Genomic DNA, 27,997 nt, shown 5'->3' on the forward strand with positions numbered 1-27,997 from the left:
TAACTTAGCGGTATTTTCACATTCAGAACATTTTCTGACTTTTATCTGGAGCCTGAGGTGTAATTTGCCACCACGGCAATCACAGTCCTTCATGCAGTTGTCATTTTGTGATCAAACCAGGATTTGGAGTACTTCAGGCACAATATATTCCCTTACTAATGTGCCGAGCCATCTTGTTAGCCTATTAACTATTAGCAGATGCCCTTTTGAATGCAAACCTGCAAGAAAAATAAAACAAGATCATCTCTTGATAGAAACCAAAATTTGTTTTTCATCAATTCGAGCAATGATAAAATTGCTTGTCCTGGTTTTAGCTGGGATAGGGTTAATTTTTTTTCATAGCACCTGTTATGATATTCTGTTTGGGATTTTTGATGAAAATAGTGGTAGTAACATGCTGATGTTTTAGTTGTTGCAGAGCAGTACTTACACAAAGCAAAGGACTCTGTTTCTTGTGCTGCCCTGCCAGTGAGGAGGCTGAGCGTGCACAATGAGCTGGGAGGGAACACAGCCAGGACAGCTGGCCTCAAATGACCAGATGGATATTCCATACTGTATGACTGGCTGGGCATTGGGCAGCTAGTGGTGAGCACTTGCACTGTGCATCACATGTTCTGTGTATTCCCTTCCCTTCCCTTCCCTTCCCTTCCCTTCCCTTCCCTTCCCTTCCCTTCCCTTCCCTTCCCTTCCCTTCCCTTCCCTTCCCTTCCCTTCCCTTCCCTTCCCTTCCCTTCCCTTCCCTTCCCTTCCCTTCCCTTCCCTTCCCTTCCCTTCCCTTCCCTTCCCTTCCCTTCCCTTCCCTTCCCTTCCCTTCCCTTCCCTTCCCTTCCCTTCCCTTCCCTTCCCTTCCCTTCCCTTCCCTTCCCTTCCCTTCCCTTCCCTTCCCTTCCCTTCCCTTCCCTTCCCTTCCCTTCCCTTCCCTTCCCTTCCCCCATTATTTATTAAATAAACATTCTTAAAATTGGCTGTTATACAGAAATTCACTTACATTAAACGAGTGAAATAAATATTACATTGTGTAGAATAAGCCTCTTAATATGTCCCATTACTTTAAACTGAGGCTTTAAGTTGGAACATGAAGCAATTCCTTCTTCATTCCCCCCATCTCTCTTGGCTTTAGCTGCAAAAAATGTTATTTCTTCCTGCAGTAATTGGAGAGTTAATGGGGCTCTTTGTGCTGCTACTGTAGAATAGCGACTGCATTTTATTAAATTCTGAGATTGGAGTTATTGCAGAGCCCACTAGCACCGTTATAGTTAAGCATTTCCAATATAAACTTTTATTCCAGTGGTTTATAACTGGCTGTAAAAACTTGTCCCTGGCTTAAAGCTGGCATAAAATGCTTTGGCTCATGAAAAGTATGTATATATACACATATATGAAGGGCAGCTATTTGATTATGTATCATCACATAGCACGTAAAAGACTATCAAGTGATCAGAAGCAGCCATCATGTTTTTAAGAAGGGCAGGTCCTGCTTGACTAACTTGATCGCCTCCTAATACAAGATGAGCTTAGTAGATGAGGGAATGGCTGTGGATGTTGCCTACCTGGCTTTTAGTGAAGTGTTTGACACCATCTCCCATGGTATTCTCCTGGAGAAACTATCTGCTTATGGCTTGGACAGGTGCTTGGTAAAGAACTGGCTGGATGGCCGGGCTCAAAGAGTCGTGGTGAATGGAGTTAAATCCAGTTGGAATCCAGTCAGCAGCAGCATTCCACATGCCTGGAATGAGGCACGGATCGGGGGATCAAGTGCACCCTACATAAGCTTGTGGACAATACCAAGTTAGGCGAGACTGCCTATCCACTTGAGTGTAGAAAGGCTTTGCAGAGGGATCTGGATAGGCTAGATCAATGGATCATATCTAATCACACGACATTCAACAGTGTGATGGGCAGAGTGGGCTGCCCAGGGAAGTGGTGGAGTTTCCATCCCTTCAGGTGTTTAAGAGATGTGTGCACGTGGTGCTTAGGATTATTCTTTAGTGATGGGACTCAGTAGGTCAGGCTGATGGTTGGACCTGGTGATCCTGATGATCTTTTCCAAACCAGATGATTTTGTGATACTAAGATCACATATATCCGTGACTGCCCTTCATGTATGTGCATGTTTATGTGTAAGTATGTAGTGCTAATGATTTTTTTTGTTACAGGAGTTGCACAGAATTTAAAAAGTAAACTTATTCTTTTTCCTCAAAACAGTTGTGTATAGAGAGATAGAATATGGAGAGATAAAAGTAGTAATTACTGGTCATTATTGAATATTATTTTTGAGATTTTGAAACTAGATTTCAGAACTGAGTTTTTCTCTCTCTTTTTTATCTCTACCTTAACTTTTTTTTTTTTCCCCTACTAACAGAACTGCATAAGGTGATGGAAAGTTTTGTTGCAGATCAGTATTGAAATAGCTCAGTCTTGTGTTTATTATTATTATAACAGTCAGTAACACTGTAACGTTTCATTCCAATTTCTGAGTCATATAAATAGTAAAGTGCTTATAAATGCAGATTTTTGCCTTGTATGTGCTGTAAGTGTTAAGAAAGAAGATAGTTAACTTTGTGGCCAATTTTTTTGATGCTGTATGATAACTTTGAAAAGGGCCAAAAAAAGTCAGTGTTCAAAGCAGCCACAGACTCCTATCATGAGGTTATTTCTGACCTGACTTGCTGCTATAGCAGGTATTCTAAGCATTCTTTGTCTCTCTGTCTTTCATAATCCCTAATTTGCTGGCCACACCTGTGGAGAAGCAAGCAATATATCTTAGATTTTAAATGCAGTCTGCAAGATAAGTGATTCTCAAAGCAAAAGGAAATTTATGGAAAGCTTTAAATCCATTAAATCCACACTTCTTTACTTCTGGCACCAGTTGCCAGCTGCAAATGTCAGTCTACTTCATTGCAGCCGTAGTGTCAAGTTTAAACAAAACACCAAAACTATTCATATGAAGTGGTCACTCTTTTTTTTTTTTTTTTTTTTTTTTTTCCCAAAGGAGTTGGTCTAGGTCCTTTGAGCCCAAAACCAGTGTTCTAACATTGTACAGCCTTCCTGGACTCTTCTTGGTTTTAAGAGTAAGTAGTAGCTCTTTGCCAAGTTTTAAATGCATACTCCAAATTTCTGGGCTGCTAATAGTAATAAAAATATGTTTTGAAATAGTGTGTACTGCTTGCTTTTTTTAACTATTTTTTTTTTTAAACAAAAAACACGGTATACGTTTTCATTATTAATTCTGATCTTGGAAATGCTGATTACATGTGTAGAAGTTTCAGTACATTAAAAAAGTGAAAGCTATTGAAATTGTGGATAAGGTATGGGATCTCTAGTGACAAGATCTAATAGTCTAAGGATGTGCATTCTATAGTAGTATTGTCTGTGGTGTAATCTTGTATGGAATGTTTCTGCAGTAGGGCAATAGAATGATTTAATTTACTAGTTTAGAAATTGTTTCTGAATGTGGTTAAGTTGTTGGAAATGCTTTATACGACATACTTATTTCAGCAGTCACTGCTTATCAGTCAGTATGAATGAGGAAAAGGGGGTGCTTCTGTTTTTTTTTTCTTACTGTGAGTGGTAGTAGCTTTTGCTGATTTTACTGTTTGTAAAGTAGCCAATGCTGATTTTACTGTTTGGTTTGATTGGATGAAAGCAGCAGAGATAGATTTCTTAGATTCTTTTTGGGCTTCCTCTTCAACTGAGAAATTATTTTAGGTATAACAGAGTTATGGTAAGGGACATTTCGTTAGTGTCTAGGTGTAAATACATCTATCATGACTATTTTTCTAAGTCTTTTTCTATCTTATTTTGATGTAAGCCAAGCAGAGACTGAACTGGCACTACAGTGCCAAGAAAAATCTCTTGAATTTCTTCCCTTCTATGTCTCCCAATCCCTCAGAACAAATAAACAAGCAAACAAACAGAAAAGCAGGCCTCTTCCTACTAATCCTACAATGAGTGTTCATATGTAACTCCAGAAAGAGAAATTAAGCCATGAGCCAAAGACCTGATACCTATTTTGGAACACTAAGTATTTGACAAAAATGTAAAAGTTATCTAAAATACCAGTATTTTACAAATAACTACATGCCAAACAAGCTCTGTTCCCTTCCTATACTTATGACAACTGGTTTATAATTTAATGTTTTGATTTTGTACTGATATTTTTCATACAGTTTTCCAAGTATTATTTACAAAGAAGCAATTTGCTTTTGCCCATATAAGTGCAATTTCAGCAACCAGGCAATATATGCAGCTGACAATTTTTCTTATTTTTAGTCTATTGAAATGAATGGTGTGGTCTCCGTAATGCTGGTGTAGATCATGAGTAATTCCATGAAGTTAGGAGAAGATCTGTCCCATGTGCTTAGGATCATAATTTATCTATGAAAGTTAAACTGTAACAGATTAATCCTGAAAAATATAATCTTGTATATGTTTGGCTTTTTTAGCTCTTAATGATGATGAGTGAGTTATTAAATGTTGTTTCTAATTCTCATGAGGTATATTGTTAGAAAACAAAACAACACAGGAGATCTTGTGCAAATCAGTAGTGTTTAATTGAGAGTTTAGGGCTCAGTTCACAAAAAAGATTCTGATGATGCTTTCTCATGTAATTTATCTAATACTTTTGGAACTCTGAAGGAATCAAAAATTCACCCCTTTATCTTTGGTTTAGGTGGATTTAGTTTTTGTTAGACAGTTGTGCACAAAATAACTTCCTGTGAACACAACAATTAAGCATCTTATCCTTGAGTCCTTGTTAATCACATAAAAAGCCCTGCATTCCACTCAAAAGAAAAAAAGAAAACAGAGTTGGGATGTCCTGCTACTTCTGTTATTTATGGGCATCCCTTTTAGAGAGGTGGGAAACGTAAGGCTGTTTTGAAACTGAATGCCCATCTCTGCTGTGCAGTGAGTTACCTGAAGCACCACTTCTAATACATGGGGAGATTAAATACATAAATAAATAAATAAGGAGATAATCCTAATACCAGTTCTCCTTGTCATGCTTGTAGTGTATGTTATGTTAAGTGTGTCTCACTGCTTTCCAGCTGAGAAAGAGGCAGAATTAGCATGTGATACCAATCCTACCAAGTATGGACTGCCTCCAGTGCTCACTGCAGCTATGTGTGTCCATTCTGAAGTGCCTTGTGCTAGGCAGTTCTGTGCATAAAGACTGCTTCCAAGCATATTGTTTGTAATGTTTTGACAGAGGCCAAACTGCTGACTTTCTCTTGTTTTCAGCTGCAGGGGTGTAGAAATCAGGAGGCAGCAAGGAGAAAGACACAGGCAGAGTTGTGAAGTAGTTATTTATCAATGTTGTGAAGACAAACTGGTATAGGAGGTGCTGAGAAGTGATATCATGAAGTAAAATAAACAGGCATGAGCAAGGACATAGGCACCCTCAAGAGAACAGACTATAAGATGATATAGAGCTAGTGAACATATTCCAAGCAGAGCTAGATCAGTAGGTAAAGAAAACAGTTTTGATTGGTGTGTTTTGCATGGCACAGTGAAAAATACCGAATTTCCTTCTGGTCCTCCAAACTGTATATTTGACACCAGTGAAGTATAAACGTTACAAATGTAGTAAATTGCTGCAGTACCAGTTCCTGCATGTTATTTCTGTCTGTTACTATTTTAATTTTGGGTAGTGACCAAGAGACAGAGTAAGGGAATAGGTCTTCCAAAGTACCTAATTACAGAAGAGAACACGTAGCCCTTTCAAACAGTTCCTGTGGAGTGCTTTTGCTTTTGGTCTTGCAACGTGAAGAACACAGCAGTAGTTTCTTTCTGAAACTTGCAAATCTCAAAACTTACATTTATGTAAGGCTAAAATTTGAGTAAACTTCAAGATGGGGTTAGCACCCTACTTAAGACTTTTTTTTTTTTTTTTGTCTCATTAGAAAATGTTTGTGTGTTAGAAATGCTCATTAGGGATCTCACAGCCCCTGACATTTTGAAGTGACAAAAAGTCAATGATGGACAAGGGAGAGGAGTGTCTTCAGAGCCTGTTGCAGCATTCTGATTATCCTATTTATGCTATTTGTTAGATTTGTTTTTTCTATTATCATTATTAATAATTGCATGTGCCATGTCTTGGGCTCTTTTGAAACAAATTGGCCTAAAAGTGTCTTTTAATTAAGAGCAAACGCATAAGCCTGCCCAAAACTGTGAAACAAGGCTTTCAAAGTCCTTACATGCATTTTTGCAATTATATGATGTTTATTCTCACTTCTGTTAGAAAGGCTTTTTTGAGTGGATTTTCTATGAACTGGTGCTAAAAGGGCTTGTTTTTAATGTTGTTCCCTTTCCTTCTACAAGATGAAATTCGGAATAAGCTTATATGAGGAAAAGTTTAAGATGATTGTGAAGCAAGTGGAAGGACCACAGAATGTTTACAAACAAAAAGAGAGTTCAGCAGAAGATTTATGTTTCTCCACGTCTGTGGGTTGAACTCTCTGCTGGTTTTGACGTTTTTCCAGAAGTGTGATTGTCAGGTAATTTAAAGTGAGCAACATACACAAGGTTTTAGATCTTGTGCAATACAGATAGTGAATTACTTTGGGGCAGAGATTCAAGTTTTGGTTTTTTTTTTTTTTTTTTTTTTTTTTTTTTTTTTAACTTCCAGAAAGTTTGGGAAGAAAGACAAATAAAAAGAAAAATTAACATAAGCTAAAAATAATCCAAGCAGAACACTTAGAACATGTGTTATGAAATGAAAATTAGGTCTTTCTCTGCAATGAATCATTTTTCTCTCAACTGTATGTTCTTTCCACATGTCTCCAAAAACCTTCCCAAATATGTATGTTAGCTTGTTTCTAGTAACAGTATGCATATTCACATAGTCTGTGGCAGACTGTGTCAAACAAACACACAGGAGAACAACAACAACCGTAAAAACCCACAAACCTTACCATAACCGTCTTCAAAAATTAATGGAATAATTTAGAATATTTCATCTTCCATTGCCACGAATACAACTTATTAAGTTATTGTTATGATCAGATTGTTTTTCTTACTGCATACCAAGTGGTTGGATGTGGGTTAGATGAGGCTTTCACTATTACACACCTTTGCAGCCAGGATTCAAAACAGAAATATGCTATTTTTCCAGTAAATTCTTGTATAAACAAAATTTGGTGCTAAAGAGCTTACTTCATATGAATCAGTCAGGAGGGAAAGCATTTCTTGTCACAGTTCCCTCCTCCCCTCCCCCCAACTTTGAGGCTGTCTGCAAAAACTTTATGATATGCTTACTGCCTCTGACCAAGGTAACTTAATACTCCTAGATTTCAGTGTAGCTTTTGGTCTTATTTATCATTGTCCTCTTTGAAAACTTATCTCATGATATCTCTTTTAATAGCATTGGCATTTAGGATTTTTTTCACTTCTCTCAGCTGTTGCATGTCTATTTTTTCCTCTTTCATATCATTCACCCCTTCTATGCTACTGTATAGTCTCCTTTCTTCATCTGTGTTGTAATTCAGTACTAACTTTGATCTTGACCATTCAGCTATGTCTCCCTCTGCTTAATGGCTTGCATCCTATACTTCCTGTATTTGCTATTATTTTTCTTTGCTGTTGTAACATTCTGTCAGTTGGAAAACTTCGTTTCTGAAGGACAGTTTTATCAGATCTGTGGTGGTCAGCAGTATACTTCATCCTTTTGACTTTGTCATTTGTTGAACTGTTTCTTTCTCTGCTCAGTCCCCACTTCTGTTAACATGGGAATTCACAAACACCTAGGCTGAATTTCAGTTACCCTTTATGCGAGGGAATAACCAAACCTTTCTTTAGTGTCTTGTGATCCATTGCTAGTTTCCTTAGCAAAGTTCTGACTTTGTTTGTGGTGATACGTCATGTGAGGTCTGAGGTTTTCCCCTAACTTCAGCAGCAATGGGCTGGACATTGGCCTGGGGGGGCTTTACAGTTCTGAGTTGGGACTGTAATCTTTGGGAGTCTCCAGCATGTGTCAAAAGGCATCTTTTCCATCTGTCACATGTTCTGTGCTTTTAGAATAGTTAATCCAGTCTGTTTGGCTAGTGTTACTTTCTGACATTTATATGCTGATTAGTTAAATTTGCTGCTGAATCTGCTGCTGGGCAGTGACTACAACCTTCAATAAGCTGCTGCTGCTGCGGCTGCTGTTTGGCTAAGGATGTAGAACTCATTTTTCAACACGGCCACCATCAGATGCTGGCAGCTTTGGACCCATTTTGCCAAGGAACATAATTTCCTTTTTCTTTTTGGTTTCCTTCCATAGTGTGTCACTTCCAACTACTTTACGCATTACTGCAGTAGTCTATAATGTTTTTTCTTTAAAATTAAATAGCCTTCCGCTTCTTTGGTTTGACCAAGAATGTTTGGAGGTGAGTGTTGATGTGGCTTACCACACCCTCCACAAGAAAGTTTTCTATTTTTGGATGAAAAATTCTGGTTGTTTACAGGGTCTGGTGGATGGCCAAATTTTTAAGAACAGCTTAAGCAGTGTTAATTTGTCAGCAAAGTACACATTTTTGTTACTGTAGGAAAGATGGGGTTCAGCAACTGTGGAAAGAACTTGTGATCCTTCACTGTTATTTTTGGAGAATGTGTTGAGGGGATTGGCTGGCCTTTGCTTTTGATTTTTATTATTTTTTTTTCTGCCTGTAATAAACCAGGAAGGGAACGGATGCTGAAGTACATAGTGTCATGGATGTTTTGTCATGGAGAAATTCAGCTGAGCTGAGTGAGTTCACACAATCAGTTCCTTTAAGCTAGTTCAGATACCAGATAGTAAGTACATTATGTCCTTTTTTACACTGAAATCAGATTCAAAGGCTGGGACAAACAAGTTACACAATGTTGAGCTAAGCTGTAATTTAGAGATCACCATGCTTAGACGTGATCAGTAGTTGCAAGCCAGTAACTTTACAAATGCTTCTGGACATTTTTGCTTCTGAATATTTATTTGTATTACTCTTTTAAAGAAAAGCAAACAAACAAAGAAACAAACAAAAAAAAAAAAACAAGAAAAATAAAAATGAGGTGAAAAAGCAGTCTTAAAATACTTGCCCTATTATTGTAATTGTCTATATTAGCGAGTAACACAGTGGATGAATAGGTTGAAGTAGTCACTACAGAGGCCCCTACATCTACCTTATGTACAGTTGGAGAGTGTACTTTGTACTAGATTCATTCTCACCCCCCGAGTTAAATATCTGTTCCTGTACATTGAAGCTGCCCCAAGGAGTGCTATTTGTTTAGCCCCTTTCTTTCCTGTTGATGTGAAATGGTGTGCACAACTGCAGCACAGATCCCTGTCTGGCTTCCTTTAGAAATAATTAGTTGGTCTGCAACAAAATCGCTCTGAAAGCTGACACAGTCACAGTGAAGCATGTGCTGGAATGTGCATGGTGTCCAAGAAGTCTGTCCAACAGTCAGGCACCACAATACTTGTGTCCAGGCTTGTTTTGGGTCCTTAATGTGTCTTGGGTTCTTCCTGGGTTGGCAACCATGTGCTGCAGCTTTTGGATATGCCTTTTTGGATATGTCTGTTTGTACCCTTTTGAAGCTGACTGTGATCAGCATTTCCATTCTATTCGACTTGGTGAGTCATCAGGCTTTGTTCACCATCCTTTGTCTTCAAGCCTGGGTGTCTTTGGAAACTGCATTTAGGTGTGCTGGTCTTGATCATCCACTCGCTAATCAGTGTGCCATTAGCACAGGACATGGAGAGCCTTTTCCTTACTGTGTGATCCTCTTATTGCCTCTACTCCTAGGCATCCCAGTTCATGCTGTGTTCATGCCTACCATCACACTAATCCACTATAGTGCTAGAAAAAAGCAAGATAGTAATGAATTTGAGACAACAGGATAATAATGAATAATGGCTTTTTTTTTTTTTTTTTCTTTTCTCCCCTATGTTCTGTTAAACAGTAGCAGTTCTGTTAAACAGTAGCATCAGGACAACCTGCAGCTGCAGTGTTAAGTTCAGACTAAGCTATGACTAGAAACCAAGAACATTGTCTGTAGGACATGTGAGCCAGTATCAACCCTGTAAGCTGCAGTTATGTGAGGCATGGCCTAGAAGTGGAAGAGTTAGAGAGCCATTGCCACGCTGAGTCCTGTGCCTTTGTCTCAGCAAGATAAAGGTGTTGATCAACAGCCTACAGAACTTCTGACTGGAGAATATAACAGTAAGACAGGCGTACTCAGGAACCTGTGTGGCCCAAGAAACTCTATAGAAAGAACCAAAATGGAACCTTTGACTAATTTTTATCTCAACAACCTGGACATGCTGAGCCAATAGTACCTGCAAAGCCTCTTGTTTGACGGCAATCAGGTCAGAGTCAATGACCTCCAGAATGAACTACATTTATCTTCAGCTAATTGGAATGGTTGCAGAGATGTGTGTAGACACCAGCGGGCAACGGGTACTGAATGGGAAACTTGACAAAAATCTACACGTTGATATCATCTTTGTGGTTCAGAAGTGTGAAACAATCACACTGAGAAAGGCTTTTGCCACGATAGTAGGATATAACAGAGTTAGATTTATATGCAGAGGCTTTGTCAGAAACCTATCAAACATCTGCTTTTCAGACTGGCTTTCCATAGGATTTAGAATGTATTTCAAGGTCTTAGGTATCTCAAAACCCTCCATCGTACCAATGTAAAACCCTAAGAGCCGATGTAAAGTTTTACCATGGTGAAATCTGTGTTGATCTGCAACACAGGAAAACTGAAGAAAACGAGCATATCAGGCAGACAAATGTCAGTGGAGTCGATCTAATCTTGCCAAGTGAATTCTCCCAATAAGTAAGAGACAGGACATACTGTACCATCTTGCTATCAGGAGCAAGGGGAATGTTGCCTACGTTTGCTTTGCATAAATATTTAATACTGCAGATATATTTATATATATATCCCTATCAAAACAAGAAACGTCTTTGCCTCTGCCTTTCCCCTGAAGGAAGGATCAAAGCAAAAACAATGTGCAACAGATGTTAGTCACATGGCTTAATGCAGTGTGATTTATAAAACTGTACAGAATCCAAATTTGCTTCTAGTCATATTGTTGTTAGTAGATTACCTCAACTGAAAGCTAGTCAAAGTACTCCCAAATTATGCAACTGTAAGAGACTGGAATTAGTCCTGCCCTCACGTATAGTTTATTTAGATTGTAAGGCTTTAGGAAGACTTTCCAAAACTTTATGCTGTTGTGTGTTTATGTTGATTAAAACAATTCTGTTCAGTCATCAGCTTTTGTTTATACAGTGTGTATTTTCAGGAATAATTTTCTCAGACATGTAAAGACTGTTAAAAGATTCTGAGACAAGTCCTATAGCAGTCTGTTTTTATCACATAACTTACATTTTTTAGTGTTGTTTTAAAGCGTATAAGACTGTATAAAAGTTTTATTTTATACAGTCTACATTTTTTTCACTTATCAAAACTATGAAGAAAGCTTGTTTTACAAATGCAAGTATTTGCACTGTATCTTAGTTTTGCACAGTAGTAAGGTGAAAAATATGTGTATTTATTAATTTTTATTTTCCAGTGACACGGTATTTTAATTCTGATAGCACTGTCATTTTAGTGCTTCATTCTTTTTCACTTGGGAAGTGGTGCAAAAGCTATCAAAGCTATTAGGACACGTTTACTTCTTGTGTAGTACAGTGTAAAATAGCCACCAATAACTTCATAGGTAACTCAGTAATATGGCAAGAAAACCATTAGAAAGTGACTTTAATGGTAAACTGTTGTTTTTATTGTTTGGTTGCACAACACGAGTTAATAAAAAATAGATCAATAAGGATAGATCAATAAGGAGGGGCTTGGTAAGTCTGTATGATACTTTTGTTTGTATACACATACCTACCAGGCATTGTGTATGCAGTAAGATGAGCTGTTTAATACTTTGCTGATTTGGTGTGAAACTGTACAAGCTTGTATAATACATTCTGGATGCCCTGAAATTACCTGTTTAATGAAAAATAGTTCAATTAAAAGGTGTGAAAGTAGGTGGCGCCATTTTCTAGAAAGCAGGATGGAAATGCAGAGAGAACTTTTCCAGGGATTATTAGCAGGGATTATTATATCACATAAAGTGGAAGACAGATTTCCCTTTCTGGGGAATTTTTCATTTGCTTGACATCAGGGGCACACTATGGGTGCTATTTTTTAAAAGAATTCAGCAAATAAATGCTTCATGCTTAAAAATGCCTGGCATCTCATGGCATAAGAACTTTTCGTTAAAGATGTCTGCATAACAAGACTGAACCACCCTGAGTTTGTATATGTTCATTCTGAATTATTGATTAATGCGGTGTCCAAGGAGGGTAAAAGCAAGAAATATACATAATTTGTTCAGTTTCAAAGCTAATTGTTTTGCTTATGTTTTTCTCATTAGTTTTATATTGTCTTAAATGTGATCCATTGCTCTAAAAGCGCAGAAAGGAGCTTGTTCTTATTTTGTGACAGCTGCATTTGTTTATGAACGCTTCTTTGTAGGCTGTTGTAATAATTTGACCTAAAATGGATAGATGTTCAAACTGTTACATGAAGCCCTATTCTAAACGGTGTAGCTTACTTCTCAGCAAGAATGCTGAATGTGTCAAAACAGAGTACCTTTTCAAAATAACCACCCGAAAAGCAGGAAAGAATAGTGCTGTTAGGTCATCCAGATAAAGATATCAAACTTCAGCCATTACATTTTCTCTCTGCTTACAATTAATGTCCACATAAATCACATTGTCATAATAATAGACCATTAAAAGCTCTGCAAGTCACAACTGTGGAACTTGCAAGGTGATTTCAACTTCTTTGGTTTTTGCTTATTTGTCTGTTTTTCTGTGGTATACTGCTACTTAGAATTAGTTTTAACATAGGTTTCTCAATGTGTACAGTCTCCCTTTAAAAGATGCTCTTTTAAATACATATACACATACATAGATCTCAATGCTAATGGGCATTGCATGCTCACAAGGAAGGGAAAGAATAGCCATTTGTCTGAGATTTACACAGTCTCTGTGATGTTATTTTTAAAGACTTCTGGGTTATATTCTGGTTTAAGATTTCCTTCACGGGGTTCCTGTTGACGTCAGTAGGAGGTATGCTTTCATATCTGGAGAGTGTAGTTGTTTGTTTTTAACTACATAACATATGGGTCAGTGGTGAGATACCAAGAGTATAGGAGCCAGAGAAATCTCAATAGAGCTGTGAATAGAAAGGCTAAAAATATACATATAGTTTTAGATTTTTAAGCTACTATAGTATGTCTAAAAATGCAAGACATTCCTAAGATAATCATATCGACACTTTAAAAAAAAAAAAAATAGAGATTAATCTGCATTCATTCACAGTCCGTTTATAAATTTAAGTTTCTTTTGCATTAAAAAATACAAACAAACTAAATCCAGGCATTGAATTAAACTAGTCTGAGTTGGCAGATAAATGTGCTAGAAAGCTTGCCCTGTACCTTACATCTTTCGCATAGCCAGATGTAGTCAAGCACAAATTATCCAGATCTGAATGTAATATTGTTGCACTGTAATCTTGTTGTGAAGGTAATGATAGAATATCACATTAAAAAATGGCTGTATTACATTAAGGTTTTCTTAGTCTGTCAGTTTGTTCCTTTTCATTCTGATTAGATTTTGCTTTTACCATTCCAAATTGAAAAAAAGAATAAATCCTTCCTGTTTATAAACTGTTATCACACTGATCTTTTTCTTTTTCTGTTCTTGAATTGATTGAAAGCATCAGTTATTATAAATCAGAGCCACCTTCACACCCCATTTTAGCATTTTGTTTTTCATGTATTCATAATAGTTTGTTCTGTTATATTTTTACTAGCTGATTTTATGCCTTTTTATGCTGGGGAAAACAAACAAACAAACAAAAAAACCCAACAAGTTTATGTTTTGGAATATGCAACATGTATCTACTTGTGTGTATTTTTTTTTGTATGGAATATATTGGCATAGTTACTACAGAAACTGCATACATAGTGAAAACAAGTGAATTATATGTGCAGTGTGTTTTTATGTTGGGGATATCAACAACTTTCTTCCTCCTGAAGTATCAGTGCTTCTGGAAGCTGGGTGCTTGGAATACACTAAAACTCTAAAAGACTAATCTAAATCTAAAAAATCTAAAAGATTTTTCATTGCTGCTTGGTTTGTTATAATTTTTAAAATGTTTTTCTACAGGTGGACACTGTCATCCAAATTATCTGTTTGTGTTACTCGCTATGAAATTGCATTACTAATAACCGGCCTGAAGAAATCAGATTTGGCATGTTTACCTACAGAGATAGTCATCTCTGAATGCATCAGGAAAAGTGTGGATGAGAGAATTTGTCTGCATATTTTCTGTATGGTATCAGCTGTAGGACCAAGTTTTCTCATCTTGTGTGCAAGTTCCTGTCATGAGACTAAACTAGGAATTTTTGCTATAGCAATTGCTTCTTAACACCTAGGCTTTCCACCTGAGCTGATAGTACTAGTCTGACAGTGAAGGAGTTATTTAAGCTGTTTGCTCTGGGTGACTACAGTATCTGTGCTGCTGTCGCCTGTTAGTAACCTTAGATCTCCAAGGCACTATGAAAACTGTGTCTCAATAATTTTACCATAAAGATTGGCTGTCTTTGGACTCCTAAATGAGACCTGGAAAGAAGGAGTTAATAGCCATGCATTTATCGTGGAAGTATCTGCCTTCTTATGGTTCAGGTCAGAGGCTATACCCACTCAAAATAGGTGGCAGTGAATACCTCCTGTAAGAGACTGTCAAAATACACATTCCACTTCAGGGGAGCATTTGCACATGTGCATCTGATTGGAAATAGTCTTTGCTAGAGAAAAAAAAATCCTTACCTTGTACACACCCAGCATATCATCCTGATATTCTGCCCTGAATATAGAGTTGTGGAGTCTCCTTCTCTGGAGACATTCAAAACCCACCTGGGCACGTTCCTGCGTGACCTGATGTAGGTGTTCCTGCTCTGGCAGGGGGACTGGATTAGATGGTCTTTCAAGGTCCCTTCAGTCCCAGCATTCTGTGATTCTGTGATGCACATAGGGTGACACATGTCTTCCATTCTTCGCTACCTCTCAGGTCTGGCATTCTGTGACTTCTGTTTAGTTTTTAACTCTTCTCAACTTCTGAAGGAAATAATAATAATAATACAAAGAAAAAGTTTGTAAAATTTTGGAGATTACAAATAGCTAGTCCTCCTAATTTTGTGTAGTGCCTTTAAGTCAACTCTGTTTGCAAAAGCTGAAAATACAAATGGTATATGTTAACATTTACGTTACTTGAAATCTAACTGTGGTGCTGGAAACAATTATTTCTGTTTGGTTTAAGATTCTCTCCTACTCTTTCCACAGAAATTAGGCAAACAAAATGTTGTGTTATATTCAGCATTTGAAAACCCAACCGTCTTTTCCCAAATGCATAATTCATAGGAAGACGTAGCCAGTGTTCAGACAGAAAGAATTGTACGACTATAGGCTACTGTTACAGTTCCGTAGTTATGCCATACAGAGACAAAGCGCCTGGAGATAATTTATTTTCTTTGGTCCTGGATTTGCTGAGAGAGCTGCTACCTGTGAGCTGGGGTTAATCTATTGCCATGTATGGCCAGGAGAAGCCTGTGTAGGAGATACGGATCTAGCACTGGCAGGCTTGTTGGAACTTTCCAGTTGATCAAAGAGTGCCACATATTCTCTTTTACAAATAAGCTGTGTTTTATTCTGTTCAATTGTCAGTGCTGACAACATAGTTAAAAATGCCTGCCATTTACTTACTCTTTTTGTGTACAAAAGTTGGAAAAGCACAGTGAAGCACCTCTGGCAAATGCCAGTGCTGGATTATCTCATGTCACATGATGTTTAAACTGAAAGCCTGGAGCATTCACTGGACAAGGAACTTGTGCATATGATGGTTTGGGGTTTTCTTGTCACGGTGCTAATTGCAGAAAGCCGTGTGTTTCTCTGGAAGACTCTGAGGAAGCTCTTTCTATTCAATAGTTGTACATATTCCTTTATGAGATCCTAGGTACTTGAGGTTGTTGTGTACTCATTATTCCTGAGGTCTGTTTTGTAACGTGTGTTGCAAAGATCTCTACTGGCAAATCCTTTGTGTGGTGCTTGTGTAGGGCCAGCAAGGGACTGTTGCTTCCGTGCCAGCACTATGCTGAAGTTATCCACCTCCCTGTTGTCATACCCAGATGGTGCAGGCTCCGCTTTCCCAGCATTTGTTTGATACATGGGCTTGCATAAGAAGGACTTGGCAGAGTTTGAGCTGGAGGTAGTGGTTATAGGAAGAATATTTAAAGAAAAAAATCATGCTTCATATGACTCCACTGTTCAGAAAGGCTTGCTCTCTTCCAAATATTAACTTATACTCATGTTTTAGGTTCCACTAATGCTATTAGCAGAATGGAAACATTGTTGGATACAACTTTTTTTTTTGTAAGAGGCATGTTTTTACCAAACAATAAGTTTGTGGTGAGAATTATTGGTCAATGAGCTGATCTGCATTTAGCTCAATTTATACCCTCCTGTTTTAGTTCAGGATGTGGATAGCCTCTTTTGTGGGTATTGGAAGCCTGCTGTCAGTCACTGCAAGTCAATTGTTAAGGGTTTTTTTGTTTGTTTGTTTAAAACTTCAATTATAAACTTGGCCAAAGCTTTATGGACTGAAATGTGCTTTACACATGTGAATCATAGAATCACAGAAGTATTAGAGTAGATAGATACTAAGGCTCTGATATATATTAGAATAAAATTATATTTTCAAATACACAGATGACTCCTACGGAAATAACAAGAGTCAGATGTAATACATCTGAAGAAATGAACTTGGCTTTTTAAGCATTTTCTCAAATGAATACATGTAATGAATATAATATACGAACATAACTTTCTTTTACTTCTCTGCATGGGGTTCCCTAAAAGGGCTGAGAACAGTCAGCAAAGAGAATCACTGTGATTCCTGCAAGTGTTTGCATTCTGAGTTGGATTTGTTGCTTTATGCTCTTCTCCTTTACAGCTATCTTAGAAGTCAGCCTTTTTCTGATTTGGATGTAGGATATGCTCTGTAATTGTGAGAAACCCAAAGCTGATGAACCGCTGTGGGTCTGATCAGCACCCTGCCCCTGCACAGTAAGTTACTGATCACAGCTATGTGCAGCCATTCCCTGGACCTCTAGGGAGCAACAGTGTGTTAGCATCTTTGCTTATGTCTCCTGCATTTACTGCACATTTGCTCTGCTGTTTATGCTTTGGTAATATGACCAACATAAATTTCATTCTAACTATGTCAAATTATCAAATAAGGCTACAGCACTGCAGTGGATGGGAAAATGAAAGACCTGACAGTATGATCTTAATTCTTCCTGTTTGTCAATTCCAAGTCTACTGACATTTTCTCACTTTACCTGTCCAATGTATGTGTTCAGGACTTGTTTGCAGATGTCTATATTAACTAAAGAACTTTTTCTTTATACTCACGCACATATATATATGTTATTGGGGGAAATTCTTCCTAATCAAATAAACAGAGGTGATAAAGTTTGAGAATTATTAAGCGGAATGATTCTTGGCGTTGAGTTGTGGGCTGTATTATGTGAGTGGTACCATAATTCAGTTTTTCTGCACCTAACTACCTGATACATGCCTTTGGAAATTTTCAACTTAAAAACAGTACAATACAGAATTCCTTGATGAAAAGTGTATTCTGCTTATATTGAATGAACCAGCATTATAGATTGTGGATTGTCCTTTCCTGGGCTCTTTTATGCCTAAATCCAGATTTCTGATGCACATATGGCTCAATGATGCCAATATCACATATAGAATACATGTATGTATTTGCAGAAGCCTTGTAACCAGGAACATTATGTTGCTAGTTCTTGACCCAACTCGGTGTCTGCTCCTGTGTAAATAGCTTAAATACTATATAAGAAATACTTAAATAGCATTTCTGTCTTGGATTGGAATACCACCTGGTCTTCCTGATAGTATTTTGACTGGCAAATGTTGTAGATAGTTTAGGGAGCTGGTTGGAAAGAAACATGTAGTCCTTCTGAGGTGTGGTGTAAGGCTCCAGAAGGAAACCCCCCAAAAGCACTAAGCTTTGATCTGTCACCTAAAATGCTTTGTATCTGCAGTTGTTAGCAGGTACACAGAAACCTCCAGGCTTGACCAATATCTTGGTCAGTTCCTTCTTGTTACAGGGGCAGAATTAAACAGCAATGACAAGATTACTGAGATCCTTAAATAAGCAGCTGATACTTACGGATCTTAGTGAGACTAAAGAGTTTGTTTGTGGTCATGTGTATTACTTCTGGCTCCCATCTGAAGCTAATAACATAGCTGAAGGAGGAACTAGAAGGGATCTGTAAGATGTTGCCAGACCTGCCTCTTCTAGAGAAAAGGATACGACCATGTAATCTATTATTAACTCAGATCCTTTGATATTTCAGCGCAGTTGTCATAGAATTGGGATTTAAAAAGAAAAAAAAAAAAAGTTTTAATCCTGCTTCCAGACGCTAAACTTCCTTGCAAACTCAGTTTGAGTATAAGCCTGAGATGTGGTTTGGAAGTCCTCTGTTGTGCCTTGCTCCAGTTGTTACATACTGGCAACTTTTTATTTTTTTGTTTTCACATAGTTTTTTTTATGCTTATTAAAAAAAAAAAAAAAAAAAAAAAGAAGAAGAAAAAAAAAAAAGAGACAGAAAAACATGTTGGTGATGCACCAAGATAGTATGATACAAAAAGACTCCCTTTCCCTCTCTCACGCTCAGGGAAACATGCAGCTTTACTCCAGTATTCACTCATTAAGCTTGAGAGGTGTGTGAGAATATGAAGACACCTATGCTGACACCGTCATTCTTACAAAGTGTCAGTGAGTCTGTTGTTGTGGTAGTTTCAAATGCCCTTGTTCTATCTTGCTATCATTAGTTTTGTTAACTTAAGCCATGGGAAAAGGTGTTACTATTATTCTGGCAACTTTGAGCATACTCCTATGCCTGTTGATTACAACAGGAATGATAGATTGGGTCAGCTCCTTTTTACGTAATTACCTGGTTATTTTTCAGCCTGTGTATTCTGAACTTGTGCTTTATTTATTATCTGCCTAGAAACCATTCTCCTGATTTCATAATTTTTAGACCTTTGATATTTCTGAGTGATACATATATACAGTTCTAATGGTGGGTGGTTTTAATCTTCGCAGGGACAATAAATCTGGCAAATCCTTTAAGCAACGGTTTGAATTTCTTGATGTTTTGATCCCTTTCTACTTATTGCTGAAGTTGCTTGATTTAAAAACATCGGGCTGGTGTCTGTTGTTATCATTAATGCTCAAACTGCAAACCAGGTATTCCAACAAATTTTCCTTTGAATTAATTGTTGACATCTACTTATCCTAAGCTTTAACCAAGGTGAGGGAGGTCTCTTGGCAGTGGATTATTCGTCTTTTATGGTGTGTAGGAAACTGTTCAAATGTTCATTATTTTCCTTAAGTGCAAGTAGAGAAGACTGAATAGAACTGGCTTGATGTGATGTTTTGTCATGACATGGGTGTCCACATGCTCATTTTGGAAATGTTCAATGGTATACCTAAGAGCATTCCTTAAACAACACTGACAAATCTGTTGAGAGGACAAGGGACATTTCGAGTCATACGGGTGTGTGTGGGGGGGAATCTGGGCAGTTTTTATATTAATAACTTGTTTATCCTTGTACTGAGGAACACTGATAAAGCTAATGAAATAAGGATTGTTATTAGATTATTTTTATACTCTTTTAATTTTTTATTCTTTTACTCTGAAGAATTATTTGCTAGCTTTTGTACTTTTTCTGCCACTGACAACTTTTTAGGGTTTTTGTGTCGCAGACAGAACAGATTCCTCTGACGTGTTGGCCATCTCCAAATTATTCTGCACCCTTGTACTTATTCACTGATGTGTGAGGGAAGGAATGAAAAACAGACTCCTGTATCCTGAGAACGATCATGTAACCTTTCTGTCTGTTCCACTATATTTGAAGTCAAAATAACAATAGTTCTCTAAAAAACTGGATTAACATGTGTAGTGCAATTTAAAGATTGGAATATATTCTCATAAGAAAAAGTATTCTTTGAAAGGTACAAATAGATTCTCAAACCTGTGTGCATGAGTAACTATTTGAAGCTCTTAATATACATTAAACTGTATCAGCTATCCTTCCAAAACAGTTCAGTCTGCACTCTCATTTCATTCATCTGTTCCATCCAAATAGTTGCAACAGTTTAATTTTAGAAGAAAAATATGAATTAAAACACACATTTCAAAAGTTTTGTCAATACTACCATCAAAACCTAAACCTTCAATATATTTAAAGACGTTTTGATGCTTTATTTTACATTTCAGTGACTGAATTTGTTACATAGATTTCTTCTGGTTGTGCTTGCACAGGAAAAGCATTTTTATTTTATTTTATTTTATTTTATTTTATTTTATTTTATTTTATTTTATTTTATTTTATTTTATTTTGAGAAAAGCTGAAATGTCAAACTGCTGTATGTTTCAGAATATTGTTAAAATTTTATAGCATGTCTTATGAATATTAGCATCTATTTTATTGTGGATTATATTTTAGTGGAAATTTTAAACATGGTTTTTCATTTTTTCCTAGGGCTGATATGTGATACAGTGTAGTCTGAGTATTCTTGTATGAATTTTCTCCTCACATACCCATGCTACCCATCAATTTGTTGCTGATAATTTGCTAATAGGGATCTTACATGTATGATAAAGATCAAGAGCTAACCCATTGAAATTGGTGGAGGAATATGTATAGGTACTTTCTAAATAGACTGCTGAGAGTGCTTACAAGGAAGAGAGAAGGACACTTTTTTTTTTTTTTTTTAGGGATTTGGAAGTGTGATAGATTTGGGGGAAATTAATGAGATGTGTGTTTGAAAATGTTAAAAATTTGCTTGGAGATTGTGGTTTGTGAATAAAAGACCACCTCTGTTTTTTTGGGATGTTTTTTGGATTTCCTTTGTCTGTGGTAGCATAAAGGATGGTTTCATTCCTTTCAATTTCAAGGGCAATCCTTTTTCTTGCCAGGTGGCAGGCATCTGGTTTGTGATGACTGCTTGCTCTTTGCACAATATTGCATAAATTATGTCTCTGCTTAACAAAGGGGGTTACTATGTGCTGTGGTATGGCAAGTTAATAGTATTTTTGACTTCTAATTCTAATTTTGAATGTTGAAATTGAACAGTCTAGTCATATTCACTTTATAGTCTGCCTCATTTGTGGTATGATGTTGTGCTGCTATTTCTAAAGGTTCATTTCCCTGTAGCTTAATTTTAGAATTTCAAACATCTTTAAGCTTACTCAGAAAACCATCTTCTGCTTAAAGTGTGTGAAGCTGACATTCAGGGTAGTATTATGGCTCTCAGTAAAGAGCCAGTACAGTGAATGTTCTGGCATATTCTTTATCACTTATTGTTTACATATCTGTTATTTACACACACACACACACAAAAAAGTTAAGGAGTTCAGGAATACATTTTTGGTGTGATCACCAGTTTGTTGGTTATAGATACTGAGTTAAATCTGTGATGTAATTCTGAACAGATTTGTTGGCCTTCTTGAGGATGTCACAGACCACCAAAAGACAGCTTTGTATGGCTTGGTCACCAAGCAAATTTTTAAAAGCCCAAATTAGACTTTAGCATGATGAAGGAAGGGAGGAGACTAACTTGTCAGTGACTGAAATGGCTTTGCTACTATTTTGTATATCTTTCTTATTATTTCAAAGGTTTCTATGTTTACGCATAAAATTTTATGTATTTCTGAGTGCTAGCTTGAGCTCAGTTATACTTTAATGGTGCTCCAGACAACAACAACAAAGAAAAAGGAAAAGGCAACATATAAGAGGCAATATTGTTAGCTTGGAGACAGAACCAAGTTATCTCCAAATAACTCTGGAATATGATTATGAGCTGTTTGGGGAAAATCTTTCCATTCCTCACTGCCTTCAGTAGGTCAGTAAGGCAAAATTATTAGTGACAGTGCTGATGCCTATGATTTTGATTTTCTGTGATGTATTTGTAATTAGTTATTAATATGACACAGTATATAGGTGATTTATGTGCAAGCTATGTCTTGGAACAGAAAGATTTACATATGAATTCCTCCCTCTGAATCCCACAACTTAAGTTCAGGTTATCACATTTTGTCTGCAATGAATTTGAAATGCTAAAGACATCTTAAAACAGCACAGAGAGAGCTTCTCTTGAGCACTCGTACAGAGCAATATTGGTATTCTGTATCAATTTACTGGTGTGAATACACCTGATTTACACGTATTAAAAAACTGCCTGCCTTTACTGGAATGAAAAGGCAAAAGGATAAAAATGAAAGCTGTACCATAATACTATAGTCTACATGAAGTCTTAGTTTCACATGATTTTCTGAAAAATGAGCTATTGCCAGAGAAGGTGTGATTCACATAATTGTGTTTATGGTCTGAGCGCCTTCATTTTCGTAAATACCACACTGGGCACATACTGGAAATTCCAACCATTCTGACATTATGGACAGTATAAGCCACAGTCTCTACTTACTGCTATCATATCTTTGATTTTTTCTTTGTAGTATCTGAGAAATGGGCCTTAGATTTTGAACAAATCCTGGTGTTGATGTGCTGTTCAGTAGTGCCAGATTAGATATGTTATTTGTCTCTAGGAAATCAGTTTCTGTTTTCGCTCAGCCAGGTGATCTGAGCTAATACAGTAGTGCATATGCAAAGTCATTATCACAGAAAACAAAATGCACTGCAGTCAGAAAGGTATTTCTAATGCTTTCTGAGAAGAAACAGCAACGTCCAATTTGCATACATCAGCATAACTGTAACATTTGCAATTAATTCCCAGTTAAATAATTTTAAACCTGTTGGAGGTAGAGTTACAGAGTGATAGCTGCTGGCGGGGTAGGAGGGGGGGTGGGGTAATACGTAGTGCTGTCATGGAAGAGCTTTTCTCTCCAGAGCTTGGAACAGAGCCCAGCAGAAACAGACTGTGCTGTCCCTTGGTGTGTTAGGCCATGGAGAGGGTAACAGCTTCTTTTTTCTACCTACAACTTTGCTAATGGGTGGTGAGGACGGTATGATAGACCTAAAGATTTCAACCTAGAACAGGACCTCAGTATGGAATCTGTCTTTTTAAGTGTTCTCTGCTCCAAAAATGACATGCAACTGCTGTGCTAAAATTCAACTTGCAGTCAAGCAAGTATATACCCAAGTCGGAGATGCACTGGTTGATAACTGATGCAAGTCTCAGCGAGCGTTCTCACAGTTAATAATAAATTCTGCTAGTATTAAAACTTTAAGGTAACTAGTGTCTGTGGAGATTAACTAGATTTACAGCAAAGTGAGTGGATTTGGCTGGAAAACTTAACTTTGGAAACTTCAATCTGTACTTTCTGAAAAATCATGCAATTTTCAAAACATTTTGGTCTTTGGGTTCATAAATTCAAACTGATTTGAATGTCAAATGCCATTTGAAGTTAAAAAAAAAATCTTAATGTGATCAATACTGACTGTGTGGAATATATAGAAACAAAACCATCTGACAAAGTATAGAACCAACTGAGTCTCCAAGGGAATATCCAACAGGAACTACCTGTCATGCAACTAACGTTAAGTGTTTTTAACTGGAAAGCTGATTCTACCTGGTCTTGGTGGAAATTTGGGAATCTTGTTTGGTTCTTATGAGTGGTTGGTAACCCCATTCAAACATGAAGGTATGGCCTTGACAAAAATTTAACTGAAGAAGATGAAGAAGAGAATTTCTAGCGTATCACCAGAACTATTCACAGAAGTATAGATAGGTAGCAATCAAATTTCTCCTCCTCCTCTTCCTTTTTTTTTTTTAAACCCTGCTGATTGAAAAATAAAATAAAATAGAAATCTCAAAATTATCGTCATTGGACCCATGGCAATTTATTTGCTGTGGCCAGAACCCTCACTCCCCAACCCCATCCCCCTTTCTGGAGTTGTAAAAATACAGAATCACAGAATTGTCTAGGTTGGAAAAGACCTCAAGATCATCGAGTCCAACCTCTGACCTAACACTAACAAGTCCTCCACTAAACCATATAGCTAAGTTCAACATCTAAACGTCTTTTAAAGACCTCCAGGGATGGTGACTCCACCATTCCAATACCTCACAACCCTTACATACCAACATAATCTGTATTCTCTCTATCGTTTTGCTAAATACATAATTTGGTGTTCTCAATTCAACAACTTTAAAAGTGTATATTTTTAGGGTTTATTTGATGAATTTGCAATGCACAAGTTATGTGGACATATCTATATGTAGGAAAACTCCAGAAGAAATGATGGATTCAGTAGATGCTTGTAATGTTTATAATGGTGTTTGCTTCCTTTTGGCATCCTTAAAAAGAGAAGATAAAAGTATCCTGTGGTATTGTCCTGGACAGCAGGGAATAACATAATAATATATAATGTAATATATATTATATAATATATAATACTTATTTAGTACTTATGATGGACTGAAACTGATTAGGAAATGTGTGAAAAGCTAAATTCATGAAGATGCAACAGTATAAAAGCTCATTTCTAGGTAATACTTAATACTTAGTGACATTAGCTCAGTTTTTAGGTATGCTAGATATTTCAAACTTAGCTGTCCTTTGCTGTACAATACGGTAATAATAGCAAGATGCCTTGTGTGACAAATAAATAATTCACATGCAGACTAACTACTTCCAGTTAAACTGTCCTTTTACTGTCTGATTCAACAATAATAGCTGGATGTCCTGCATAGTAAAGTAATTTGCATGCACACTGAAGTTCTTCTGTCGTTGGATATGACGTAATTTAATCTCATTTTTCCACCAGCATAATAAATGTGACTGTGTGTGAAAGAGAATGTGTGTGTGTATGTACCATTTTACTTGGAAATAATCTCCCGAAAAGGAGGAAAATTACTACATTGCAAAGAGTTTGGTGTTCCCAAAAGACTTTGTTTACAGTTTTGTTTGACTGCTAAGCACTTATTGTAAGGAGAATAGATTGTTCTAGTTCTAGTCATTATAATACTGTTCTGTTTTAATATTGCATGATCTGTGGGCTGCCATAAAATTCTTACAAATTGAAGGGCTGATATAACATGAAATGAGGCACCTCGTCTGAATGTTGCTTTTGTTCCGTATATAACAAATTAGTATGTTGACATTTGTCACTGATGGATTTCATTATTTGCTGAAAGGAGTTTAGGAGGTTTGACAGCATGAATGGTTTGTCCCACAGACTTTTGAGAATTGATAAAGGCATCTTTGTTCTTTGTGCAAAAGCACAACAGATATCTTATTGACTTGATGCATACAAAAAGGAAGGCTTGCATAGCTGCTGCACAAAATAAACTAAAAAAATAATTTTGAAGCCATTACTTAACTCTTGTATGTTGTTCTCTCTCTCTCTCTCTCTCTCTCTCTCTTTTTTTCTCTCTCTGTCAGCTAACAGCATTAGGTAGCATTAATCAATGTAACAAGAACCACATTTTTTACATCACTTACAGTTTATGTATTACTTATAGATGACAAAAATATGAAAAATAGGTAATGGAAGATAGCAGTATTATTTAGTTAAACATATATTGTCTGAACCATTTTTAAGGCAGGAGAGTGCAGAGTGTTGTAGCATTTTTTGTCTAGAAGGAGGATGAAGGCATAGTAGAAATAATGCATTTTAGCATGAATGTTGAGAATCAGAATAAACTTGGCAGCATTGGTTTTGTAGCCAGTCTTTTAAGTACAATGAAAGGCTTCAGCAAGTGGATTTGTAGATACTACTAGGTACCACCAGGTACCAGCAAGAATTGCTGGCGATACTATATATTGGCAAAAATTCTGTCACATGCAGATAACTATCTTCACCTCACTGTTTGCTCCCATATGTGTTGTTGGCACAAGCAGCAAGAGATATGAACTGAAAATTTTGAAGAATTGGACCTGTGCCTCTTTTATTGCATGAGAAGACATTCTGATCATTTTTAAAAAACTCTGAGCTTTATGTTTTTATTTATTTGCCTTAGAAATATCAGGTATTTGTAGCTCTGTCTGCTCCTGTGATTTTAGGGATTTCCTGGATGATTCAGGGATATAGCCAGAGTTTTCTCAGTCTTCAGGTGAAATATTTGTGATAGAAAACTCTAAAAAGCAAAAACGTTCCTCAGGTTTATTTTGTTTTGGGATACTAGTCTAACTGTAGTTTGCAAAGATTTAATAAGAAACACTTCAGCCTTCAAGCAGATTTCATTTCCTTGCTGCTTTTAGAACAGTGATACAGATGCTGTTAGAATAGATAATAGCATTACACTGAGAAAACGAATCTTTAAAAATTCAAAGAACAAGTAATCACTTCTGTTGTTGCTGTTTGTTTGGTGCTTTGCTTCTTGTGTTTGTTTGTTCTTGTGTAGGTAGATAAAAGCTGTCTTCTGTATATTAAATGAAGAAAAAATGACACCTTCTTTATTTTACTTTGTCTTGTCCAAGTCATCTTTTGAGACTTTCAATATACTGGATCTTACCTTGAGTGAATTTTATCTGAATATGGAGAAGCAGATAAATTTTGCCCCTTCTGCCTGTCTATTTATCATAGTAGCTGATTTGTGTTTTGGCTCTCAGCTCTGTTAGTATCTGCCGGAAGCTTCACAATGTAGCAGAAGGAAATTCAGGTCTTCCACTAATAGCAATGATGCAAAACTGCAAGTAATGAAATCCATCCATGATCAAATAATAACATCCACGTATCAGTGACAAATGTCATTGTTTAGACTGGAACTGAGAAATGTTGTTTGTGACTGTTGTGATAATATAAAGAGCAGTTGGAAAAGACTCTGAAAAAAAAATTCTATGTGCATTGCTGGTATAAAACAAGAACTTCTCTTTTAGTCTTTAGAAACCAAAAGTAATTATTATCACACACACATGAAAAACAAAAAAGAATAAAAAATGAATGTATAAAAAGAGAGGTGAGAGTATCTATGTCTGTTTCTATTAGCCTCCTATTTAAATAAAATGATCAATTAAAATTATGAATTACAATGTGGAACAGTTTCACATAAAATCTGGATAAAAAATGATAGTTCCATGAAAAATTCCATATCCAAAAGTACTTTTCACTGAAAAAAAAAAAAAAATCAAAATACATGTATTGTTATTTTCTTTATTTTTATTTCTTTGCTCTTTAATTGGGATAATCTACATTGGTTTCCAATCTATGTTTATTAAGGGGGGCGGGGGGGGGGGGGAAGCTAATTGAGTTGTACAGCTTGTATGATTTATCATTTGGAAACACAAAACAGTATCATTTTGTAGTATGAATACTTAGTAAAGAATTTGGGAATTGGTAGCACTAGTTCACAAATTATTTTTCAATTTTAACAATGTCAATACTTTTTGAAAAGTAATTGTATGCATGGTGTGAATGTTAAAAATTGAGCTTGCACTTACTCCTATCAATAAATCAGTTAAATATGAAAAAATTATTATATGAATATGAAAACATGAAAATATGATATGAAACATGAAAAGCTTTAGTCCTCAAGATGTTCTAGAGAGTTCTAGCTTGTAAGATTTTCTAACAAGATTGTAGCCATGGAAATATAGTGCTACTGAATTTTATAAGAGGTTTCTTTTTTTTTTTTTTTTTTTTTGTGAGAGGGAGGTTTCAAACAAATCATAATGAAAAATCTTGATGGGCAGTAGAAGGTTTTGAAACTGTAATTCCTTCTATTTTCCCCTATAATTTTCTATGTTTGTTTTTCTTTCCGTACAACAGCAGGCAATTTGCTTCATGCCGCAAATCCTGGGAGTAGAAAAGTCTAAATGTATAGATGTTGTTAGGCTTATGTAAGACATCAGGAAGTGAAATCTAAAGAGCTCCAAACAAGCACTGCAAGTTCTTCATATCTGAAGGAT

General features: G+C 36.5%; 1 protein-coding gene across 1 annotated transcript in view; it reads left to right on the top strand.

Annotated features, from left to right (window-relative positions):
• The window catches only part of AOPEP (aminopeptidase O (putative)), a gene marked incomplete at its 5' end in the record, with an annotated part of 184,993 nt that overhangs the window by 30,392 nt on the left and 126,604 nt on the right, over positions 1–27,997 (top strand). The window lies entirely within an intron of this gene.

The sequence above is a fragment of the Netta rufina genome, assembly GCF_964035555.1.
Source record: "Netta rufina genome assembly, chromosome: Z".
Classification (NCBI taxonomy): domain Eukaryota; kingdom Metazoa; phylum Chordata; class Aves; order Anseriformes; family Anatidae; genus Netta; species Netta rufina.